Source organism: Hydra vulgaris, chromosome 12, assembly GCF_038396675.1.
Source record: "Hydra vulgaris chromosome 12, alternate assembly HydraT2T_AEP".
Lineage (NCBI taxonomy): Eukaryota > Metazoa > Cnidaria > Hydrozoa > Anthoathecata > Hydridae > Hydra > Hydra vulgaris.
In genome coordinates, this window is record NC_088931.1 from 78,565,686 (window position 1) to 78,575,171 (window position 9,486).

The window sequence follows — 9,486 nt, forward strand, 5'->3', positions numbered from 1 at the left end:
ATATTCGTAATACTCTATTTTACTATTTTGAAAAATGTTTTGAGTATATTGAGTATCTTTTAAAACCACAAAAATCAGTTGCGGTTTCATGTATAATTAAAAAAAAAAAAAATTTCAAAAAAGCGTGAAATTTTTAATTTTTATGCATAGCTATAGTAAACATTAACTTCTAAAATTTTATGAGTGGAATTAGTTAATATATTTAAACTTTTTAACAGCACAACTTTACGAAAAAAATATAAATTAAAGATCAGCTTTTATAATATTAAAATAACAAGGTAAATTTTTAAAATTACAAGTTAATAAAGGCTTTAAAACAACAAGATAAATTTTCAATATTTAATACTTTATTTTTGTACAAGAAATTTCGCATAATTTAGGGAACCTACGAGAACCTATACATACATAATTTGCCATTTTCAAAACATAGGCACTAACAGTTGCCGCACCAAGAACTTCCTGAACATCTAACTGTAAAATAACTTCCAAAAACGAATCTTCCAACCATTTTTTGTAGCTACAACATCAATGTAAAAAATGTTTACATCATGTAAAATCACAGATGCATAAGCTTGTGGTACATTAGCAAACATTTCAGGAAAAACGCTAATATCTTTTAATGGAACGACATCTTCGTTTCCAAAATCTATGAACTCAACAACAATATCTTTTTCAGTTGAAACAACTCTCTCTCTATACCATGATTCATCAACACAATGCTTGGCCAAACATAACTGCTCAATAACAGAATTTAAAAGAACAGGTGCTCACGGCAGTCATGTTGGCTTTGAAAACTCCCAAAAGCTCTTTTAAAGAAATGCGAATATTTATGAAAACTTGATCCAAAACGTCCGCAAATGAGTCTTTTTTTCGAAAAATAGCGAAATATTATAAACTCTAATATTAAATTAGGGTTTAAATCAAAAAACAAAGTTTAAACATTTTTCATTTGTTTTTTTAATTTAATTTGCTCGTTAGAAGTTATAAAGATATTGAAGTTCACTCTATTTAAAAAACTGCTCGTTTTCTTGAAGCAATTAGCTTGATAGACAACATGAGGACCAGCTTAAGTATCAATACAGTTACTAAAGAAGACAGCTTTAAAGTGGATCTCAAATTCTAATTTAGTCATAGTTTACAACTATGACTAAATTAGAGTTATATAGTAGTTTTAAGCAAAATAACTATCAAAATGTCTGTTTTTAAAAGAAATACAAATATATTTACGACATTACAAAAAAAAAGATACATATTGTAAACTGGAGTTGTAGATTTATGTATTAGGAATCCATGTGGGTATTTTCAGATCATATGATTTATCATGGATGAAGGCTATCTAAGAGTTCGTTAGTTGGTTATTTTTCAATCAAAAAGACGACTCAGAAACCATTATGGATTTTTAAAATATATTATTGTTGGTGTTATGTTGTTAATTGGTATGTTAAAATTAAAATATTGATATTATATCATACGTTTGGCAGGGTAGAAAGTGTAATTTTGTTAATAAATTTTAAATTAAACTATTTTTAAATCTGGAAAAATTTAGTTCAAGATAAAATATTAAAAAAAAATAGTTAGTATTTATTTCACATAACTTTTGTATAACATTTCTGTAAATATTTTTCAATAGCACAACTTAATTACAACATTTTTATTCAACTAAATATTTTCCTGATTCAAAAGAAGTTTATATTATTATATACTTAGTTTTTAAATTTTGTATACTTAATAACTATTAATAATAATATAAATTTAACATATTTATTAAATATTTATATATTTTCTCAATTCATTTAATTACGTAACTTTTACACAATAGTAAATCTAGAGTATTTTTCTTTGTAAAGAAAGGTACCCCAGAAATATTAATAATTTATACCCTGGGTTAGCATGGCTAAAGTAAAATTTACTTACTATTTTTACTTTACTCTTAGTTTGAATCATATATGCTTGTGACATTTACTTATAGTATAAGTAACTCCTATAACATTTTAAAGTTACGTTACGCCTCAATCGGTTACAATTGGTAACAAGGTTACATGCTCTAATTTTTTAATTAAATACTATGTAAATAAACTTGATAATGCAGTAAATGTTTGTTTTACATTGCCGTATTGCTAAATATATTCGTTTTTTTTAATTGTAGTATAGCTTCGTCTTAATTGGTTACATTGTCACAAAAAAAAAATAAAGTCTCAATTCGCAACGTTGCGTTTCATTTGAATTCTTTTTTAACTTTTTAAAATGTCACCGCGATTGAGACGTAACGTAACGTAATTAAGCCAAGATTTGAGACATAACGTCTCAAACAGATTTTTTCTTAACGCTACGATACGACTGAAGTGGTTACACTTTGTTAGGTTAAATCCGTAAATTAACGTAAAGTAATTTATATATGTGACGCGTTTTTATTACGTATTCTGTTTTAGAAAAGATTTACGTAAAATGTTATTTAATGTAGACAATATGTGAATTAAATCAAGTAAAAAAAATATCTCATAAAACAAGTAAACAAATTACTTGTGGGTTAGTGTTTTCAAATAAGACTACTTTAATTGCAATAGTGTTGACAAATGTTTTGATGCATTTACAACAGCATTCCCACTGGGTGGGTTTAAACGTAGAAGAGTGGCGAAAAGTTCTTATATAAATTAATTTCAGCGTATTAATTTAAATAAGATTTTTTCGTCACTCTCTTACGAAAAAACCCAGGCAGTCGCAACACTGATTTACAATATTGTTAATAAATAATATAATTAATAAAACAAATTTGTTAAATAATAAATATTTGTTAATTATTTGCAGTGCGTTTGTCGACTAAAAAATAATTTTGTTGACTAAAAAATAATGTTGGAAATTAAAAAAAAAAAATTTTAAATTCGCGTATTGCTATAGCAATACTTGAATTTAAAAAAACAACACTTTTTGATGATAATTAGCTAATTATCATCGTTTATTTTTATTGTAGAAAAGATAACTTTAAATTTTTTTTTATTACAAATTTGTCAAGAAAAAAAAGGAACTATTCGCTCTCGTTATCTTTTAAACTTATTTTTATACCGTTATAAAATTACTGTTTAAAAATTTTATAACGTTACATTATGTTTTAATTGGTTATAGTTTCTAAATTAATGTTGAATCTTCTCTAAATACAACCCACAAGTAATCTAATTATGTAATAAGAAGTGGATTGTTTTTTATTGCTTTGCTTTAGGCTTAGTAACTAATTTTACTATTGCAAAATCACAATGCTCGCTAATTATTAAATTTGTTATTATTGTTAATATTACTGTTATTATTATTAATAATAATATATGATTGTAATTAGATTGTAGATTTAGAGGAAAATAAATATCTTGTTCTGTTCTTTGATTTAAAAAGAAACTATTCCTTATTACAAAATCTTCCAAACGCAAACGCATATCGTGAAACAATACCTTGCGTAATTTAAAAACAATCTACATTTGTCACAGATTGTTGTTGTTACACATTATAACCCTAGATTTATAATGTATCGTACGCAAACCATCTTCGAGATCAAAAAATAGTATAGTTTATGGTCAGGCTTTTCAAATAAATATATTCATATCTACTAAAGAAAGTCTAATTGAAGAGATGAATAATCATGCTAGAACCTAAATTGTTAAAATAATCAAATTATCCTTTTTACAACGATGGCAATAGTTGTATTGGTTTTTACAAAATTTACCGCTGAAATTATGACTATGACTCATACCGATAATAAATTCAAAAGTTAATTAATTAGGGGATCGTGGGGCACCATGACGCACTTTTGAATTTTGCTTCGTGAGCACTTATTTAATACGCCTTTTTTTTTTTAGAAAATTGGTTTAATTTGTAAATTAAATTTGTACCTACAAAATTAAATTTATAAATTACCAAAATATAAAACGTTAAACTTGTGAGACTATTTAAAGTAAATTTAAAAATTTGTTGTAAGGTACCCTACCCATGGGGTACCTTGATACACTCTATGAGCATCATTAAAAAGTAAATAAAAAGTATAAAACATAAAGAAAAGGAAGATTTTTATATGAAATATAAAAAAATTATTATTTATAACCCAAATAATGCATCCAATGGTCCAAATCACGTTTCAGAAGACCAGATAATATATTGTTTTAAGTGTCATTCTTAAGCGTCAATAAATAACGGCTCTGTATCAGAATAGGATCTCCTTGTATTATATTTACATAAATCTTTTTAAAATTAAATATAGATATTAAAAGAAATAATTTTTAGATTTGTTTATGACACAATGGAGTACTATTCTACAGTTTTAGGACCCCCCACAAATGCTGTATCAAGTTACCCAATGCTTTCTAATAGAAAACAAACGCTTTATTTTTAGTATTAAATTGTTTTATCAATGATTTTGTTAAATGAAGTAAAGAGCTTTTAGATTGCAATTTACAAAATAATGTTACTTACCGTAGGCACATTGAATGAGATACCTTAAAACTTATGAGCTTTAAAAACTAATAAATTACTTTGTCATCAAAAAAACACAAATTTTAACCCCTCGCAGGCCTAATAATGTTAAATTATATATATATTTTTTCAAAACATAGCTTTAGTAGTAACTGTTTCACTGTATGAAAGTGGTTATTACAACTTTTAAGATGGTGCCCCACTCTCCTCTTTAGTGATTTCTGTCAACGTCAGACTTCTAAAAATGTATATGTTCTTGAACTTAAGCAGAGCAGTAGGCTTTTTTACTAGTTAATAAATAATTCCTTTTTTGACTGCATGGTCAAGCCATAACTCTTTGTACTTGCATGTACACTTCGCTGTGTCTGTCCCTATTCGAGTTAGTTGATGTATCGACACTCCACCACGTCTGTCTCTATTTGAGTTCCCAATGGGCACACGGACGTCCATAGGACATCCAAAATGGTCCGTTCGGACGTCCATTGGACGTACTGCATGCAACAACTTTCGTCCGTCCATTTTGGACCTATAAAGTACAGTCCGTTCGGAGGTCCACAGTAGACGCTTTTGGACGTCTTACGAACGTCTAAATTTTTTCCGTTCATTCAGCGATTAATTTTATTCAGCTCATTGTCATACTCCATTACTAGCAATTATAAAAAATGGAGTCTTGATATAAGAAATGAAGTCTTTTTTTTTCCAAATTTATATACGCGTTTTTGGGATTATACACGCGTTTTTGGGATTCAGCACGAGGGGTTACCCTCATTAAGGTAATAATAAGGTTACTTCATAAATAATTAAATCTCAGTATTGACACAAGTCATTTCAAAAAAATAAAAAGAGTAACATCTTTGAGAATATTAATATAACTGTTTCACGTTTTATTAACATAACTGTTTCACGTTCTGCTATTTACAAAAATAGTTTACTCTTTTATAAGATGCAATAGCTATAAACTCGCATTCAATGCTCACTTTTTATACATTAATAATAAGGAGTGCTCTAAAATTACTTTTTCCTTTTTTTCCATCCTCGCTAAATAATGCCTGTATTCCATGATAGCATTCAAAATATTTTTAACTGTTTTCCGTGGAGTTGCTCCTCCCACTCCTCTCATTTGAGTAACCTATTATTAAAATAAATAAAAAACATGATTAAATATTGAACAAAATTTAAATACCATATAGTTACAACATATTGTGAGCAAATTAATCACCTTTTTTTATAAGTACTATTGTATATAAATATATATATATATATATATATATATATATATATATATATATATATATATATATATATATATATATATATATATATATATATATATGTATATATATATATATATATATATATATATATATATATATATATATATATATATATATATATATATATACATAAAACTCACAGCAGTAAAAATGATTTTAAAGCATGAGGCCACAGAGTTTGCTTGAATATTTTTGTTATATTTTATTCAAAAAAAACGAGGCGACCTCTGTGACCACTTGCTCAAATTAATCAATGTTTAAGAAATCAAAAAATCAGCAAAAAAATGCTATGCAAAAACCTTTTTTTCTATTTCTAGTTTTACATTCAATTAAATATATGATTATTTTAATTTCGCATAAAAATAATATAGAAATGTAACACTTATCATATATATTGAAAGAATTTTAACAAAAATGCGAGTTTTTTAAAACCTTAAAAAAACCTTTAAAATATCAAAAGTTTAAAAAAACTTTAGAGATAAATAAAAATTGAATGTAAAAAAAAAAAAACTTAAAAAGTTTAAATATGAAAAATCACTAAAAAATATGTACAAAATCCTATTTCCGCTAAGCGATGCATAGGGCGTCCTATGGACGTTCAAGGACGTCCTGTGCCTATTGGGTTAGTCAATGTATGAACACTCGTTTGACATTAAATTCATTCATTAATGAAATGTTAGCTTGAATTTTAATACATAACAACTTTGTTTTAGGAAGTTTACTCGCATAAGCTTTAAACAATTTAATTTAAACTTTTGGTAAAAAGGATAATATAAAAGATATGCTCTCGAGAAAAATCATTCTAAAGACTCCGTAATAGTGTTATTTAGGTAATTTATTAGTTGTAAAAAAATTATTTTCTAAACCTTAGAACAATATTGTTAAGTTAATGGGACAAAAACAAAGTTACTGAGTCTTAAGATTTAATACAACTCTTTTTGACGTAACAAGAGCGAACAAGCATTTAAAAAAAAAAAAAAATACTTGTCCGAACTTGAGCGAACAAGTATTTTTAAAAACAAAAAATATACTTGTTTCGCTCACTTGTTTGGGGAAAATTATAGAACCAAATCAAACTTGCGAAATCCCAGGTCCCTAGGACAATATTCTCAAATTTACATTTAGTCCGTGATCTTATAGATCACGCAGAATTTAAAAATCTACCTAGTTTCATTTTGTCTATAGACCAAGAAAAGGCTTTTGACAAAATTGATAGTGCGTTTCTGTTGCAAATTCTCTAAAATTCAATATCGGAGAAAACTTTGTATCCGTTGTTAACACCCTATATTTAGAAGTTCTGAATTGTGGTTTTTTGTCGGTCTTCTTCCCTACGGAAAGAGGAGTCAGACATGGCAACACTCTCTCTCTTCTGCTGTACTGTTTTTTTGCCGAAGCTCTTGATTTGGTGGTCAGAGAGGATAGCAGAATAGAGAGTTTCCCACTACCTGTAACACCGAAACCCCTTAAAATACAGCAGTACGCAGACGATTCGAACTTTTTGCCAGGAACGTAAAATCTGTCAGCTTTTTTTTCGAAAAAATAAAACTGTTTGAAAAGTTTGCAAGTGGTTCAGTGATCAATGCCTCAAAAACCAAAGGTCTCGCTCTTGAGGGCTTTGATCCTAAAGTGTACGCAGAATTTTAACTGGCTAGTAACTCTAAACAAAGTAGAGAAAAAAATTAAGTGTCTGGAACGACATACTTTGTGATTTGGGGAAAGATTATGTTGATAAATATGCTAGCAATGTCAAAAGTGTGGTTTCTGGCAAGTGTGTTGCCCATTCCCGATTGGGTAATAGAACGATTGCATAAAGCCATTTTCGAAAATTTGTGGCAAAAAACGAATTTCAATCCGGTCAAGAGAAAGACTCTTTTCCTACCCGTCAAAAGCGGGGATCTAGGAATTTTATCTAAAAGGAGCAAAGTCTTGCACTTTGCCTCAAAACGCTATTTCAACTGAAAGAATGCGGAGAGGATAAAACTCACCATTATTACTACTTTTCAAAGTATTGGTTGGTTCACTTAAAAAAGTTATGAACCAAAACCAAAGCTGGAACTTTTTAAGACAAACAATTTTCCAAAACACTGGTTCAACAAAACGGTTCAGTACTACAAAACAACAATTGAAATATTAGGCAAAAATGGGTCCACTGAGCACCGCAGAAGTGTATTTAACTAAGAAGTTCACACCTTCTTTCTTACCATGACGCGAATATATTCCCAGAGTTCGTTTATAACCTGGAACTCCTGCTTCTAATGTTAGCGCTCTTACCACTGCGCCACGGCCGCACAATAGAATAATTTAAAAATAGAGTCGAATAAAAATAGAATAGAATAAAATAAAAATAGAGACCTAGAATAGTGCCTTGTGGAACACCACAGATTATTCACTTTGAAGGCCATCATTAGAGGTAACAAATTGCTTTCTATTTGATAAGTAACTTTGAAACCATTTTAGCATATTGTTATTGATTCTAAATAGTATTCGAGCTTTTTAAGCAATGTTTAATGGTCAACGGTATCGAAAGCCTTCAAAAGATCAATAAAGACTCCTTGGGTATTTTGTTGTTTTTTTCAAAAGATTCTGAGATTTCCCTAACAAAATGAATAATTGCGTGCTCAGTTGAAATTTTTTTAAAACCCAAACTATTTGGTATATCGTATATTATTTTGGTCATTTAAATATTCTATTATATATTTATGTATTTAAATATTCTATTGTATATTATTCTTTCTAATAATTTTAAAGAAGTTTAAAGAACTGAAATTGAGCGGTTGTTGTTAATATTTGTTTTATCGCTTTGTTTGTAAATTGGTATAACTTTCGCAATTTTCAATTGATCCGGGAAAACTCCTTGTTTTATAGATGCATTAAATACTTTATAAAGCACTTTACTTTATAAAATACTTTATAAAGCACTTTACTTTATAAAACACTTTATAAAGTTTAATAGCATATCTTTCAGACTTTCATAACAATCTACAACTATGTTACCACTTACTTCATCAGCACCAATTGCTTTATATCTTTTTAGAGATTTAAAGGCTCTATTAAGCTCGTCGTGGGATAATTCAGAAGAATACTCATTGATATAATGAGATTTATTTATAGGACACAAGTAGTCTTCAAATGAACTCTCGGTCATAGGAATTTTTTTAGAGTGATTGGTTCCAATTTCAGTAAAAAATTTGTTAAATATATTTGCAATTTTGTTCGGTGTACATCTTCATATTTACATCTTCAAATTTTATAGTTTGTGGTAAAGAATTTAAGTGATTTTTTGATTTTCCTGTTATTTCATTTATTATTTGCCAGGTGCGCGTTGAGTTGTTTTTAAACTTATTGATCAGATTAGTATAACATTTTTTTTTAGGTTCTTTACGAATTTTTTCTTATATATTTTTAAAATTTTTATATATTTTTTTATTTGCAGAAGATTTAGTCTTTAAATATTTTATATACAATTTTTGCTTTATATTCGAAGATTTTTTTAAGCCTTTTGTAATGCAAGGACCATTAAATGTTTTATGAATCTTATAAATTTTTCACATACTAGAAAGTTCGCGTCATATAACTTACTAAGTAGAATTTTGAAAGAGTTTATTATAAATAGTACTTGCATTTTCATTAAAGTTGATATGACCCTAATGAAGTAATAATAGTAGATGTTTAAATCATTTATGTTTTAGTCGTTGTAAATACGTTTTTTTACATTTCTATTTTGTTTAATTTTATTTGATAATGTTGTGTTAAGGTTTAG